The following is an 18,567-nucleotide window of genomic DNA, read 5'->3' on the forward strand; positions in this document are numbered from 1 at the left end:
CTTAAAGACAATCATTTTGAGATACATTTAAACTTGTTAGACCTATTATGCCCAAATTGAAAAAGATTTTAAAAAATTCAAGAAATTGTAAATTTTTCTTTATATACGATTTTGATTTTCAATTTGAAATAAAATACAAATTTCTTTCTACCATGTGTTAGATAACTTAAATACATGAATTTTGGTCCATCTTAAGTCTTTTTTTGACCTAATTTGACCTAGTTAATAAGTTTTGAAAAAATATAGATTTTTAAAAAACTGTTTATTTTGTTAATTTTTTTTCAAAATATTTATCCAAAGCTTAACTCTATTATACAATCTTATAGACAAATTAAAGTTAGGTCTTTTAAACTATTGTAGAACATTTATTGACCTAAAATAACCAAATTATATACAATTCAAAATATTGACAATGTTGTAATTTAAACTTTATGGACAATTTTCATTTTGAATAGTTAACAAAATTCAAATTTCTTTGTAGCATGTGTCAGATAACATAAATACACACATTTTGGTCTATCTTAAGCTATTTATGGACCTGATTGGACCAAGTTAATAAGTTTTGAAAAAATATAGATTTTTAAAAAACTGTCTATTTTGTTAATTTTTTTCAAAATATTTATCAGAAGCATAACTTTATTATACTATCTTACAGACAAATTAAAGTAAGGTCTTTTGACCTGTTATAGAACATTTATTGACCTAAAATAACAAAAATATATCCAATTTAAAATATTGACAATGTTGTTAACTAAACTTTATGTACGATTCTGATTTTTAATGGGAAATAAAATTCAAATTTATTTTTACTATGTGTTAGATAACTTAAATGCACAAATTTTGGTCTAACTTAATCCATTTTTGGACCTGATTTTACCAAGTTAATAAGTTTTGAAAAAATATAGATTTTTAAAAAAGTGTCTATTTTGTTAATTTTTTTCAAAATATTTATCAGAATCATAACTTTATTATAATATCTTACAGACAAACTAAAGTAAGGTCTTTTGACCTATTATAGAACATTTATTGACCTAAAATAACAAAAATATATCCAATTTAAAATATTGACAATGTTGTTAACTAAACTTTATGTACGATTCTGATTTTCAATTTGAAATAAAATTTAAATTTCTTTTTACTATGTGTTAGATAACTTAAATGCACAAATTTTGGTCTAACTTAATCCATTTTTGGACCTGATTTTACCAAGTTAATAAGTTTTGAAAAAATATAGATTTTTAAAAAAGTGTCTATTTTGTTAATTTTTTTCAAAATATTTATCAGAAGCATAACTTTATTATACTATCTTACAGACAAACTAAAGTAAGGTCTATTGACCTATTATAGAACATTTATTGACCTAAAATAACAAAATTATATACAATTTAAAATATTGACAATGTTGTAAACTAAACTTTATGTACGATTCTGATTTTCAATTTGAAATAAAATTCAAATTTCTTTCTACCATGTGTTAAATAACTTAAATTAAAAATCATTGAATTAAGAGAATTTGTTGAAAATAATTGAATTTTATTTCTTTTGAAAGTAATTTCAAAAGTTTATTATACTTTTGAAAATAATTGAATTCTTGTGATGAATACTATTATTTATGAAAATAATTGAATTTTACAATGAATGTTATTAAAATTTATGAAAATAATTGAATTTTGTCAAAGAATCTTGCTATTCGTTTATAAAGATAATTGAACTGTTGACGACAAGTTTTTTTTAGATTTTTTGAAAATAATTGAATTCTTGTTATGAATATTGTTATACTTTTAAATATAATCAAATTTTACAATGAATTTTATAAAAATTCCTGAATATAATTAAATTTCGGCGAAGAATTTTGTTATTTATAAAAATAATTGAAATGTTGACGAGAATTTTTAAAAAAATTTTCTTATAAATCCTAAACATTTAATATTTTTCAGTACTTTTAATGAAAATGTCTGACTTTTCCCTGAATTCCCTGATTTCCCTGACCTGTAGCAACTCTGATAACGTGTAAAAATTACAGAGTATATTAAAACTACGAAAATTTATAAAACTACAGAACATATGAATTTTGAAGAATATACAAAATTGTAGAACACATAAAAATTATAAAATATTAAAAATTATACAACCCATGTAAAATTATAGAATGTATAAAATTATGCAAAATGTAATATTATATAGAATATATATAAAGATATGAATAATAAACGTAAAAGGAACGTTAAATATGTAGTTAAATACGTTACGTTACGATAACGATTATGGTAAAGTGTATATTGCCAATGATATGCAACGAAATTACAATATTCCAACAATCTCTTATCACCCTGGGGAAATAAACTGAGGCAAACCACGTTTCTTCGATCAGCTTCCTCTCTATCTCACTCTCTCGTGTTTGAGCAAAACTAAATCTCACAACATCAGAATTCTCTAGACCGTGAACCAATAAAAACAATTCACTAGAACTAATGAGAATCTACGAATGATGATTACAAAAATTTTTGTAATAATACTTTTCCGATCAGTGTAATCCCGGGAGATGAAAAAATTGAAAATTTTAATTTATTGAAAATGTATTCAATTCTTTTTTGTAAAAAGAAAGCATTATCTGCAAGAAAGAAAATTGATACAAAAGGCACAGAAAATGGAATACTAGTGAAGAATCGATAATACCGAATCCGTAAAAGTGTTTATTGAATAAGTAGTATTAAGATATGTTGGGGAAAGATACACTTTTAGAGAAACAGAGAATAGAAGATAATTAATTTTTTGTTATATCATTTAAAAAATTTTAATTTCAAAATTTATTATTAAAAATTAAAATTATTGAAATAAAATAAAAATGAATTTTTTTGTTAATATTCAATTTTTTGAGTTTTGAAAAAATTTTCTTTGTAAATATTTAATGGAATTTAAATTTATTTCTATCATATATTAGTCAACTTAAAGACAATCATTTTGACCTATATTTTAACTTTTTTTGACCTATTATGCTCAAATTAATAAAGTTTTAAGAAAATACAAGATTTTGTAAATTTATCTTTATGTACGATTTTGATTGTCAATTTAAAATGAAAATCAAATTATTTTGTAACATGTATTAGATAGTTTAAATACGCGTAGTTTGGTCTATCTTAATTACTTTTTTGACCTTATTTGACCAAGTTATTGAAGTTTTAAGAGAATATAAAATTTTGAAAAGTTAAGTTTTTGGACAATTTTGTTTTTGAATATTTAATATAATTTAAATTTGTTTCTACCATGTGTTAGTGAACTTAAAGACAATCATTTCAACCTACATTTGAACCTTTTTTTGACCTAATATAACCAAATTAATAAAGTTTTAATTTATACAAGATTTTGAAAATTTATCTTCTTGGACGATTTTGATTTTCAATTTTCAATAAAATTGTAATTTGTTTTCACATTCTTATAGAGAACTTAAATAGACGCATTTTGGTCTATCCTAAGTCTTTTTTCGACCTAATTTGACCGAGTTAATAAGTTTTTAAAAATTTTGATTTTTAAAAAACTGTATATTTTGTTCATTTTTTTTAATAATATTTATCCGAAGCTTAACTTTATTATACAATCTTATAGACAAATTAAAGTAAGGTCGTTTGACCTATTGTGGAACATTTATTGACCTGAAATAACAAAATTATACACAATTCAAAATATTGACAATGTTGTAAACTAAACTTTCTGGACGATTTTCATTTTGAATAATAAATAAAAATTAAATTTGTTTTCACCACGTGTTAGATAACATAAATACATGAATTTTGGTCTATCTTAAGCCGTTTTTGGACCTGAATTTACCAAGATAATAATTTTTAAAAAAATATAAATTTTTAAAAAACTATCTATTTTTTATTTTTTTAAGAAAATATTTATCTAGAGCTTAATTTTTTCTTATAGTCTTAGAGAGAAATTATAATGAATTATTTTCTCATATTGTGGAACATTTATTGACCAAAAATTACGAAATTTTTTGCAACTGAAAATAATGAAAATGTTGTAATCTAAATTTTATGTACGATTTTGATTTTCAATTTGAACTAAAATTCAAATTTCTTTCTACCATGTGTTAGATAACATAAATACACGCATTTTGGTCTATCTTAAGCCTTATTTAGACCTGATTTGACCAAGTTAATAGGTTTTGAAAAAATATAGATTTTTAAAGAACTGTCTATTTTGGTGATTTTAAAAAAAAATATTTATCCGAAGCTAAACTTTTTGTTACAATCTTACAGGGAAATTAAAAAAATGGTCTCTTAACCTATTGTAAAAAATTTATTGACCTAAAATAACAAAATTATATACAATTCAAAATATTGACAATGTTGTAAACTAAACTTTATGTACGATTTTCATTTTCAATTTGAAATAAAATTTAAATTTCTTTCTAGCATGTGTTAGATAACTTAAATAGACGCATTTTGGTCTATTTTAAGTCTTTTTTTGACCTGATTTGACCAAGTTAATAAGTTTTTTTAAAATATAAATTTTTAAAAAACTGTCTATTTTGTTAATTTTTTTAAATAATATTTATCCAAAGCTTAACTTTATTATACAATCATATAAACTAATTAAAGTAAGGTCTTTTGACATATTGTAGAACATTTATTGACCTAAAATGACAAAATTATATACATTTAAAAATACTGAAAATGTTGTAAACTAAACTTTACAGACGATTTAGATTTTAAGTATTGAATAAAATTTTGTTTTCTCTACTATTTATATTAGAGAACTTCAGAGCACGCATTTTGACCTATAGTTAAACCTTTTTTTCACCTAATATGCAAAAGTTATTAAAGTTTTAAAAAAATAGAGATTTTTAACTAATTATCTATTTAGATTATTTTGATTTAAAATGTTTATCTAAAATTTAAATTACCCTCACAATGTTTTATTTAACTTAAACCGACCTATTTTGACCTTCTTAAAAACCTTTTTGATCTAAACTAAATAATTAATTACCAAAATTGAAAATATTGATTAGTTTTGATATTTTATTCTTCTGGACAATTTTAAATAAAATTATTTCATTGAACTTTAAATCCAATTAAAAATGTTTTAGAAAACTCTGTAACACTTATTTTTATTTATTTTGGAATCAATCTTGACTGTAAACATCAAATTTATTCATAATCAAACCTTTTTAAGAAATTGAAATTTTTCTTGTCTTTTGGACCTAATACTGTAAAAATTTTGAAAAATTTAATAATAGTAAAAATTAACGTAATTTTATAGTTTAATTTTTTTAAAATTTTAATGGTAAATTTAGCTGAAAATGGAAATGAAAATTTTAAAAATATACAATAAGTCAGTATAAATGTAAGTCAATGTTTAAGGGTGCTTAAAAGAGGGAGGGGGTAGGCACTCGAATTGCTCTCAAAAAAAAATGTCGAAGAGATCTCACTCCCTTAATAGAGGTTAATGGGTAGCTGTTTTAGCGATAAAACGAATGTGTGTATAGCATTATGGGGGTGGTTATGAAGCGAATCCGCGATAGGGGCATGAGAAATATACGGAAGTTGCAGTTTAGTGCGATTGGTCATTGGAGCGGTCACGAGGGCAGCATATGTTTTACATGGGGGTTCATTTTGTCCTCATTAGCATCTGTTGGTCACGTGTCGAATCATTGCAACCTTTTAGACCCCCTCTGGTGTGTCGATCTGGGAAATGATTTTTCCCTCTTATAATATCACATATACTTCAAAAATCACCCACCCCCCTGCGGGTATCTATATAAATAATATACATTCCTTGATTATACGTGTGAACACATTTTTATACTTAAAACACCCTAACCCTCATATAAATGCACACGCATATTATGTATTTAATCAGCTAATTATAATTTTAATAATATTTATTTTTACACATATCAATATTTAATTCTTTTTTTTTTTTTTTTTTTTTTTTTTTGCTTAGGGAATTTTGGGAAATCTGCCTACAGATACCTTGGATTCCGCTCTCCAAGATTATGTGGGGTTGGTATAATGAAAGAAAAGGAAATATTTAAAAAAAAGAAAAAATAAATAACATGTATGATGATAGGAAATTAATCATATTACAGTATAAAATAATTACAATTATTGCTAATAATAATTAATATTAAAATATTAAAATCAAGTAATTTTTTGTTTAAAAAAAATTTTTTTTTTTTCACTAATTTTATGAGACTGCTTTTGATTATGTCCAATCTCTGACGTAATATTCATAAATCTAGGTATAATCGAAAGTAATGTCAGTCAACATCACCTGGGGAATTCCATGTCATGGGAAAACCCGGGCATAGAATCCAGAGAGGAAGCATAAACCGGATATGACTGTGTTATGTCATGAATAATGCAACAAATTTCAAATTCGCCTTTTGTATATATTCGTGTCATTTATATTCACAAACTGATAACACTCGAAAGAAGGATTTAATATATAAAAAACAGTGTATAATCCAAATTATATTACTGCGATTCATATTAAACTTGATTTTATTTTCTATTTATTATGTGGGAATTTTACTCACTGTTTTCCTAAAAATGTCAAAATGATCCCAAATTGGATCAAAATGATCCAAAAATTGAAATCAAATTCTGATTTGATCCACTTTTTGAGATCGATTCGTTGCAATTTGATCTTTTTTAGTTAGCAGTGCTCTCATTTTTTCTTACTGACCCCCATGGTTTATTTTTTGGCTTTAATGTTCTAATTCATTATTTTTGATAATAATTTTGCAGAAAGAATTTTATTTATAATTATTTATTATTTTATTTTCTTTATTGTTTATTACTTATTTTTAATTATTTATTATTTTGTTTTATTGATTGTTTATTAGTTATTTATAATTATTTATTATTTTATTTATTGTTTATTATTTATTTATAATTATTACAAAACTCTTCTTGTAAAATTAATTAATTAATTAATGCGTGAATCAATTCGTAATTTTCAAAAATAAAAATTAATAGACCAATTTTAACTATGCAAAAATTTAGAGAAAATAATAAAGAATTTTTTTTAGACAAAGAAGATGAATTAGGTATCGTAAGTAATGGAAAGGGTGGAATCAGAGCTCTCACCTGGCTCTACTCGGATCGAATTTAATATGCTATATATTCCAACTGCGAAGCTAGTTTAAGAAAACCGTTAATACAATTTCATTATTATTACTACTACTACTACTACTACTACTACTACTACTACTACTACTACTACTACTACTACTACTATTGTTATTATTATAATTTTTATTATTTTTATTCATAATATTATTATTACTATCATTTTTTTGGTTTACTTATATTCGTTAACAAGTCGTTACTTTTATCATTTTGTTCTTTTAACTTCTGAATTTTAGCAACTGGTGTTGCTCATTAAGAGTAATATGTGCAGTATGTGTTCTGTGTAAATTCCCATAAAGTGCAATGTCAAACATGGATTCTGAAGATCTACCTTCATCTATAGAGCCCGAAGGGCTTTCAAAAATTCTACTCTCAATTCAGAAGCAAGTGAAAGAAACGAATGTTAAACTAGACTCTATGGATTCTAATATACAAGAAATAAAATGTGATAATAAAACTTTAAAGACAGATATGAAAATCTTTAAAAAAAAATATGATTCTCTTTCAGAGGAGAATAAAGTGTTAAGTGAAAGAGTTTTACAATGCGAAAGTAAACTGAACTTTATTTTGCAAAAAGAAAGAAGTAAAAATGTAGTGATTTACAAAGTGCCAGATACCGCTCTTGAAAATGAAAACCTTCATAATACTATAACAGATATTGTCCATAAGGTAAATAAAAATATACCAGCTGTCGCCATCACTGAGGTCAAAAGACTTGGAAAAATTGAAGGGTCACGACCGATTTTGATTACGTTTAGTAATGTAAGTTGGAAATCTCTACTCTTTCAAAATAGGAAAGAATTAATGGATTTGAACTATAGCATCGCTAATGACCTTTCAAGAGAGGAGAGGGATAGACGACGAAAAAACTTTGAAATATTACTAAAATATAAAGAGTTCTTAACTGAAAAGGGAAAGGTCGCATACATTAGAGGCTCAAAAATTTCAGTAGATGGGAAAATACTGGATGCCGAAGAAATTAAAAGAAAAATAGGATCAATAGAAACCACAGAGGAGAATGCATCAGCAGAAAATTCAGATAGTGATGAGTCCACCACATCTTTATCCTCCACAGCTAGCGGGACAAAAAGAGGAAGACCAAAGGGTTCTAAAAACACACTTCATAAAAAACAAAAAACTTCCAAGGTCAACACAATTGAAAACGCTTTTAAAACACCTCTAATTCCACAAAAGCTGAATCCTATGATGAACCACACCGCAAAACCGATCTCTACAAAAAAAACATAGCTCATCTCGGACGAACTTAACCCTAGAATAATCTTCTGGAACGCGAAAGGATGGGCTAACTGGATGGATATTACCACACTTCTTAATGTCAACGATATTGTGTGTGTCACAGAAACATGGTTGATTTCTCCCCCCCAATACTGCCCCCCCTACAACTTTAGTTTGATTACGAGCCAAGCAGTGAGAACGGCAGAGAGAGGAAGGGCGAGCGGAGGATTACTCATAGCGCTAAATTCTCGTAAATATAAATATAAAGTAATTAAAATTTCTGAACAAATTATATTCGCTGTTATTAACTCTACAAATTTCAAATTTTTACTCGGAGTCACTTATTTAAAACCAGATTTAAATCTTGATACTTTTTACTCAGAATTGAATGATATATTTACTTTGATCAATAATGATTATCCGAATCTACCTTTGTTTTTTGGAGGCGACTTTAATGCTAGAGTAGGTGACTTAAATCAATTACGCGAGGAAATGTTTCCGGAAAATGCACATATTACACCATTTAGATCTAATCTAGATAAATGTATTAATAAGAGAGGAGAAGAGTTGGTGTCGTGCATGGAGGATAATGGATGTATAATTTTGAATGGTAGATCACCGGGCGACTACCTTGGTCAATACACTTATATTTTAAATAAAGGAAAATCGACAATTGATCTTGGCTGGGTAAATTTGTTCGCGATCCCTGAAATAAAAAATTTTGAGGTAATCCAGATAGTAACGAGGTCGGATCATTTTCCAATTTTTATTACACTAGAAAGAAAAGAAAAATATAGACAACATGCAAATAAAATAAAATGGAGAAGTGATCTAGCCCCTGAATATTTTGAAGCAATGAATTCTCTTCCGTGCAGTACACCAACTAATCCCCTAAATATCGATCAAACCTCGGAGGAGTTGATATCCATAATAACAAAAAAAGCATGCTCTATTGGAATGTTATCTAAAAAAAATAAAAAAACAGGTCATTCAAAAACTTGGTATGATAAAGATTGTGTATTGCTAAAAAAAAATGTAAATTTAATGTTAAAAAATTGTAAAAAAGATAATTTTGTTTGTGAAAAAAACATTGAAGAATATTACAGGATAAAAAAATTATATTACAATACACAATTGGAAAAAAAGGAGACACACAAAAATCTAGTTCTCGACCAATTAATATCTTCTAGAGATTCCAAAAGTTTTTGGAAAATAATAAATTCTTTTAGAAATAAATATAATACAAAAAATGAAATTAACACAGATACATGGCATAAATATTTTAGTGAATTTTTCCAACTAAATGATATAGATAAAACAGAAAATAAAATAGTTGAAATCCCTTTTAAAAGTTACAACGAATTATTGGAAACAAATATTACGAAAGAAGAAATTATCTCCTCTTTAAAAAATAGTAAAAACAACAAATCTCCCGGCTCAGATGGAGTCACCTTTGAATTTTTAAAGAATCTCCCAGAGAACTGGATTAATTATGTGAGTCTCCTTTTTAATCAAATTTTACATGAAGAAAAATTTCCGAAAAACTGGGGAAAAATAAACTTAAAAATGATATATAAAAAAGGCGATATGAGTGATCCTAACAACTATCGCCCGATAGCTTTAGTTAACTGCATAACAAAGGTATTTACACATGTGATTACTGATAGGATTGTGTTGTGGGCCGAAAGGGAAAATCTAATTCCAGAATTTCAATCTGGATTTAGGAAGAATAGAAGTTGCATAGACAATATTTTCGTTCTTAATGCATTAATTCAGAATCGGCTCAATATGAACGGAGGAAAATTGTATACATTATTTGTCGACTTCAGTAATGCTTTTCCTTCCGTCTCGCATAGTTTGTTATGGAAAAAATTGTACAAAATGGGAATGGGCTATAAAATAACTAAAATTTTAATAGATTTTTATTCAAAAGCCACTGTTGCTGTCCAAAACGATGGGGAAACTTCTACACCTGTAAAAGTAACTAGAGGTTTACTCCAGGGAGAGAAGAGCAGTCCTATTCTATTTTCATTATTTATGGCTGATTTAGAGGACTTTTTAAGGGCGGAAGGAATAAGGGGGGTTTCCATGGGGCATAAAAATGAAATTATTTTACTGGCATACGCAGATGACATTGCATTGTTTGCGGATTCCCCCGCAGCATTAAATAAATTATTAAGAGCTCTTCTGAAATACTGTATCAAAAATTGCTTAGAGGTTAATGAAAAAAAAACAAAAATTATTATTTACAAAAAAGGAGGTCGATTATCAATTAAAAATACTAATTTTATGTATGGTAACAAAAAGATAGAACTGGTTAAAAAATATACTTATTTAGGAATTCCGCAATATTATACCTCGTCTTCTGAAGAGGCCTTAAGGAATGCTTCTTCATCTGCGTCTCTGGCTATAAATTCTACACTGTCACTTATAAATAGTATGAAGCTAAACACATGGAAACCAATCCCAAAACTATTTAACAGTCTAGTAACTAGCACGTTTTTATATGCTATACAGGTGTGGGGCCTTCGAAATCTTAATGAAATAGAAAAAATTCAAGTAACATTTTATAAAAAACTGCTCTTACTACCCCGGAGTACGCCTAACTATGCAGTTAGATTGGAGATTGGAGTGCTAAGACTATCATATAAAGTTTTCAAATTGACACTAAATTTAATTGAAAAAATTTTAAAAATGAATGATGATAGATACCCTAAAATTTGCCTGCTAAGATTAATTAGTTTAACAAAATCACAAAAGAATAATATGAAATACAATTGGTGCTCCCAAGTAGAAAAAATGTTTGAAACTATAGGAGAAACAATATCTTGGAACCTCGAATTTGTACAGAATAACAAAGAGCGACTTTTAAAACTCTACGAAACCTTTCTGCGCGCTGAAGATGTGCACTCTCTCTCAAACTCCGGCTCTCTACAACTACTCCCTCATCTCTCTATGAGAGAGGGACAGCAAAATTATTTAAGAAATAAAGTACCACTTCCATTTATCAAAATTTTTGCACAAATAAGATTAGTAAATAAATACAGTTTAAGATTAGTACATAATAAAAAAGTATTACAATTAGAAAAAATTTCCTGCTGTGGAGAACCGGTGTTGAAGGGGAGAGAACTTTATCATTTGTTAATAGAATGTGAAATGTACAGGAATGATAGATGTAAATATATATGCGATAATGAGGATATATCTATAATTAAAGACTGCTGTATTGATCTTCTGAATTCTCCAGACATTGAAAATATCAAATCAATATTTTATTTTATTAAAAGTGTGTTTAAAAACCAAATGTAAAACATAATATAAGAAAATTATAAGCAACGAAAATGGCTCAAGCGAGACTCTTTTGTATGAACCTGTGGTTCAAAACATAATAAACTACTACTACTATCATTTTTATTTTTATTATTAATATTATAACTATATTAAATTAATATTATTATTAATATTTTGAATATAAAGCAGCGGTAGATAAAAACTTGAAGAAACTTTCTGATTGGTTGGTAAAATTTTCGGGAAAATTACGCGCCAATCGCAAAAAGTTTCAATTGTTTTTTTTACACGATTCGATTTTTTTTCTTGATACCGGTCCCTGAACTTGTGTCTTTCTTACGACAATAACTTAGTTTTAGAGTAAATAGAACAAAACGTTAATAAACAAATATAATTTAAGATACTAATATTATAAAGTTAAAGCTTAACTTTTTCATACAATCCTTACAGAGAAAATAAAAACTGGTCTCTCAATCTATTGTAGAATATTTATTGACCTAAAGTAACGAAATTTTATACAATTCAAAATATTGAAAATGCTGTAATCTAAACTTTATGGCAGATTTTCATTTTTAATAGTAAACAAAATTTAAATTTGTTTCTAGCATGTGTTAGATAACATAAAAACACACATTTTGGTCTATCTTAAGTCTTTTTTTGACCTGATTTGACCAAGTTAAAAAGTTTTTTAAAAATATAGATTTTTAAAAAACTGTCTATTTTGTTAATTTTTTAAAATAATATTTATCCAAAACTAAACTTTATTACACATTCTTATAAAAAAATTAAAGTAAGGTCTTTTGACCTATTGTAGAACATTTGTTGACCTAAAATAACAAAATTATATACAATTTAAAATATTGTCAATGTTGTAATTTAAACTTCATGGACGATTTTCATTAGGAATAGTGAACAAAAATTAAATTTCTTTGTAGCATGTGTTAGATAACATAAATACACACATTTTTGTCTATCTTAAGTCTTTTTTTGACCTAATTTGACCAAGTTAATAAGATTTTTAAAAATATAGATTTTTAAAAAACTGCCTATTTTGGTGATTTTTAAAAAAAATATTTATCCGAAGCTTAGCTTTATTAAACGATCTTAAAGACCAATTTAAGTAAGGTCTTTTGACCTATTGTAGAACATTTGTTGACCTAAAATAACAAAATTATATACAAATCAAAATATTGACAATGTTGTAATTTAAACTTTATGGACGATTTTCATTTTGAATAGTGAACAAAATTCAAATTTCTTTGTAGAATGTGTCAGATAACATAAATACACACATTTTGGTCTATCTTAAGTCTTTTTTTGACCTGATTTGACCAAGTTAATAAGTTTTTTTAAAATATGGATTTTTAAAAAACTGTCTATTTTGTTAATTTTTTTTAAATAATATTTATCCAAAGCTTAACTTTATTATACAATCATATAAACGAATTAAAGTAAGGTCTTTTGACCTATTGTAGAACATTTATTGACCTAAAATATCAAAATTATATGCAATTCAAAATATTGACAATGTTGTAATTTAAACTTTATGGACGATTTTTATTTTGAATAGTGAACAAAATTTAAATTTCTTTGTAGCATGTGTTAGATAACTTAAATACATACATTTTGGTCTATCTTAAGTCTTTTTTTGACCTAATTTGACGAAGTTAATAAGTAAATAAACAATTTTTACAAATTGTGGAACATTTATTGGCCTGAAATGACAAAATTATATACAATTAAAAATTCTGATAATGTTATAAACTAAACTTTATTGACGATTTTGATAAAATAAATAAATAATAAATTGAATGAATATAGAATGATGAATGAATAGTTAAATTTTTTTAACCCAAATAAATAGAAAATCAATCATGAAACATTTGATGGTTAACATTGCCCCGAATTTTACATCCTGGGAATTAGAAAAAAAAATTTTTTTTCTAAATTTGAGTATTATGAAAAATAAATATAAAAAAATCCTAGAAAAATAGGGTTAGTGATGTATAGAATTTCTTGTTACGAGGCGGTTAGCTCATTCTGTATAGGCAGGGTAAAACCTCACCCTTTGTTATGTGCTGCTATTTAAAGGAGGAGTGGTGAAAAAGGGAGAGGAGGGGTGGCATGAAAGAGAGGGGAATGGCAGGTACCTGACATCCCGATGCGATGGTGAATTATTATGGTGCTCTCAGGGGGTGAAGAGGGGTGAAATACAGGCAAATGAAACAGACAAAGAGGGTTCGATGCACTTGTTCGTTCGGGACACTAATTTCCTATGCTTTCAGAGGTTCTCATTACTCTCCCAAAATAGTAAACTGTCTATGATTATTTGCCATCTTTTATACTATCTTTATATTTTTAATTAACAAAATAGTAAAAAAATTAAAAATTAATTTAAAATTTGTTGTAAAATAAATTTTTAATAATAAAATACCTGAGAATAATCATCTTCCATGTGGAAATATTTTCGGAAAATTTCCCTAAGTGAATTCGGGAATTCTTTCAGAAATTTTCTAGAAATGTTTCGGATTTTTTTCGAAAATAATTCCAAATTAGTGGTCTTTAAAAATTTGAAATATAGGAAAAAAAATTTTTTCTATTTTTGATTTTGTGATGGAAAATTATTTTTCAGGGAACAATTGACAGTTTATAAAATTACTTATTTCTTCACCTTTTTTATTTAGTAATTTTTTTAAAGGATTATTTTTTTAGTAAATAGAGAATAAATTTCAAGAATTAATTTTTTGCTACTCCAGTAGGTTAATAGAAAAAAAAAATGTAAATAACTTTCGAAAGATTGAGAACCATTAAAATGTATAGCGTCGAAATCCATGAAAGTAGGATGGTCCTTCAAGATTTTAAACTTTCCCCCTTTATTTTTTTGACCTTTCTTGGTGATGCCAACATGCAATTAAAGAGAAAAATATACGTACACACAGTTGCCGGGGTAGGGAAAACAAATGCTTGTATGTAATCTACTTTTATGTGGTTTCTGAACTATTTTTTGTACACCTGCATTATACTTATGCGATGTTCAGTATAATTAATGTAGTTTTATTTTTTTTCTCTCTCTCTCTCTCTCTTTCTCTTTTCTTCATATCCCGCATATAGAATTTTCCGCATTTTATAAATAGACTTTTCGTTTTTAATAAATATTCAAATAAAAATTACATATAATATTTCATATTTCTGAAAATATATTTTTTTCCCTGTGTGTTAAGTAAATATTTTTTGCTTGTAAATTGTTTTTTAAAAATAAAATGCATCATTACGAGGAAAATAAATGGATTTGAGATATTATTTTTTTTTGTTTTATTAAAATATATGCCGCCGTTGAAAATAATTCATTGAAAAATTCTAGTGAAAATTGCAAACGACTTTGACGTATTATTATATTGAGTTTACGGTAGATTGAATTTATTTTTTAACTATTAATCATAAACATAAAATGCAGTTGATGAGAGGCTTCATATTAAACGTTTAATAAAGTGATGTGTCAACTTTTTTAATAAATCTAAAAGCTATTTTTAAATGTCAAGCAAGTGTTTGATATTTAACATAATTACAATATTTACTACACTCGATATTGGAAATATTTTCTCATAATTTAGTTGGTTTAATAATAATCAAAAGAAGCTAAAAAATAATTTTTCACATTATAGTCGAATAATTGTAAAATTATTTAATAAATTTAAATATTTCCCTGTTGATTTGAATAAATTGCGTAAAAAAAATACTCGACTTAAAAGAAATACTTCGGGGAATCCCAAATGTAAATAACATATAGCAGCGCCACCACTATAAACAAACACATAACCGCCAAAATTTAAAAAATTATTTATGAATAAATGCGAAAAAAATACTCGAATTAATCGAAAGGTACGTGGGGGAATCCCAGATTTAAGTAAAATAGCTCCACCACTATATAAACTAAAATATAGCCGCCAAAATTTAAAAAATGAATTATTTATTTATTGAAATAATCTGTGAATAAAAGCAATAGGAATACTAGGTTTAAATAAAAAAATTCGTGGGGAATCCCAGATGAATATAAAATAGCGCCACCATGTAAACTAAAATATAACCGCCAAAATTTAAAAAATGAATTATTTATTTACTAAAATAATCTGTGAATGAAAGTGAAGAAATATTCGACTTAAAAAAAAGATTCTTGGGGGAATCCCAGATGAAAATAAAACAGCGCCACCACTCTAAACAAAAGTATAACCGCCAAAATTTAAAAAATAAATTACTTATTTTCAAAAATAATCATTTACAATAAATTATTATTGCATATTTTTGTGAATCAACTGTTTGCAAAAAAATGTTTATTTTAATCAATAAAAAATCTAGTAATAATAATAATAATTATGATAATAATAATAATACCTTCCTCTGCATGATTTCCATAAAAAAACATAAGATTGAGAGAGAATAGAGGATTTGTTGACGGTAAAATTTTTGCACAATTTCGAGCACAGGTAACGTGATTTTGATGTTTATGCCGGGTGTAAGAGCAAGCGCGTGAGAACGCGGGCAGATGCGTTTTCTACGTATGAAAATCTACGAATAAGTCAAACGTGCAAGAGGGTGTGTGCAAGCTGAATGAAAGCAGTACAGGGCCAAGGGTCGAATCAAGGGTGAGGGCCGGTGGGTCCCAACTTAACGATCGTTGGACCCCCTCCTTCACCTTCACATATATATATAAGAAAATTGCATCACGTTCTATAAGTATAAGTCGATATACCAAACAAAGAGCGTAACATGAGCCCTGCACTGAAATTTCGATATACAATCTTTTTTCTTTCATTTGTGTATATTTATACACCCCATGTATAAAAATCTGCGAAAAAAAAATTTTTCTCTACCAATTCCGTTTGACTACATATTATATATGATAGGAAAAAAATTTTTTGTTTTCACAAAGAATTTTCTCACCTTAAAAGAAATATTTACAATTACAACTTTCCCTTTCTGATTTGTTTAAATCGATAACAAAGCAAGATGTTTCGAAAAATAATTAAAAAATAATAATTATCTCAAAAAACAAGTGCGAACATTTTTCATGATATCTTCGGATAGTGTTAATATTTTTCTATGTTTTTAGTCTTGAATTAAAGCTGAGGCTTTACTGAGCAGTTAGTATAAATAATAGATCTTTTCTACAAGTGTTCCTTAGAAAATGCAAAAAGTCAAAGTTTTTGCACAAAAAGTGAAAATTAGTAAATTTTTGTCTCGAACTTATTAAAATGGTACCTTCTTCCAAAATGCTCCGAAAATATTTTATGATAGTTCATTAGAAGCAGAATTTTGTCAGCTTTAATTTGAGACCAAAAAGTTGAAGAAACGTTAATATGTTCCGGAAATATAATCAAAAACGTCAAAGTACGAATTTTCTAAAAATATTACAAAAAACCGACTAGAACATTTTTTATGATATCTTCGGATAATGTTAATATTTTTCTATGTTTTTGGTCTTGAATTAAAGCTGAAGCTTCACTGATCAATTGATAAAACTAATATATTTTTTCTATATGCGTTCTTTAGAAAATGCAAAAAGTCAAAGTTTTTGCTCAAAAAATGAAAAATTAGCAAAATTTTTGTCTTGAACTTATGGAATGGTACCTTATTCCAAAATGCTCCGAAAATATTTTATGATAGTTCATTAGAAGCAGACTTTTGTCAGCTTTAATTTGAGACCCAGAACATAAATAATTATTAACATGTTTCTGAAATATCACGAAAGATGTCAAAGTACAAATTTTCCAAAAATATTACAAAAAATCGGCTAGAACATTTTTTATGATATCTTCGGATCGCCTTAAAATTTTTTCAATTTTTTGGTCTCAAATTAAGTCTGAGGTTTCATTTATACTGACTTGTATATATAATTTACTTGACTAACAATTTTTTTTGGAAAAAATCACACTTTAAAGTTTTTGCATAAAAAGTGGAAAATTACTGAATTTCTGTTTTAAACTGACAGAGTGATATTTTTTTCTAAAATGCAACGAAAATATTTTATAATAGGTCGTTAGACGCAGAACTTTATCGGGTTTAATTTAAGACAAATAGATTTTGAAAATATTAACATGTTCGAGAAATATCATCAAAATTGTCAAAACAACAATTTTCGACATTTTTCGCAAAATAGCTGCTTGAACTTTTCTTACGATATCTTTAAAATGGGTTAATGTTTTTCTACAGTTTTTGTATCAAATTAAAACTGAGATTAATTAGTAACTATCTGTAAATAATAGACTTGACCAAAAATTTTATTTTGAAAAAAATTACACTTTAAATTTTTTGTAAAAAAGGAGGAAAATTAGTAAATTCTTGTTCTGAATTTAAGGATTGATAAAATTTGTCTAAATGATCAGAAAATTTTCTACAGTAGATCATTAGACGCAGACTTTTATCAAGTTCAACTCAAGACAAAAAAGTTTAAAAAATATTGACTTGTTCCAAAAATTTTGTTAAAAACGTCAAAACTTTAATTTTTCAAGAATATCACAAAAAGCCTGCATGAACGCTATTTATGATATTTTGAATACGCGTTAACTGTTTTAATTTTTTTTTGGTCTCATATTAAAGCTGAGAACTCCCTGATCATTTTCTGTTGATGATAGATTTTTTCTTGAATTTTTGTAGATTTTGCATCATATCAATGTTTTTAGACAGAAAGTTAAAAATTACTAAATTTTGGTTCTAAACTTAAGAAATGATAAAATTGTTCTAAATTATCAAAAATATTTTTTTAATAGGTCGTTAGACGCAGAATTTTATAACCTTTAATCTAAATTAATGAATGAAAAAAAATATTAAAAATGTTACGAAATATTGTAAAAAACGTCCAGACATCAATTTTTCAAAAATATTCTAAAAAACATGCTTGTACATTTTA

The 18,567-nt window shown here is 26.3% G+C and overlaps 1 protein-coding gene across 6 annotated transcripts in view; it reads right to left on the reverse strand.

Annotated features, from left to right (window-relative positions):
* Positions 1–16,093, reverse strand: part of LOC122505788 — a 30,559-nt gene extending 14,466 nt beyond the window's left edge. The window contains exon 1 of one of the 6 annotated variants that reach the window (XM_043617625.1): positions 16,053–16,093. The gene's annotated coding sequence lies outside the window, so the exon portion shown is untranslated. The other 5 variants (XM_043617623.1, XM_043617619.1, XM_043617624.1 and 2 more) reach the window with 5 other exon arrangements.
* Positions 16,094–18,567: the final 2,474 nt, after the last annotated feature.

Source organism: Leptopilina heterotoma, unplaced genomic scaffold, assembly GCF_015476425.1.
Source record: "Leptopilina heterotoma isolate Lh14 unplaced genomic scaffold, ASM1547642v1 Lhet_369, whole genome shotgun sequence".
Lineage (NCBI taxonomy): Eukaryota > Metazoa > Arthropoda > Insecta > Hymenoptera > Figitidae > Leptopilina > Leptopilina heterotoma.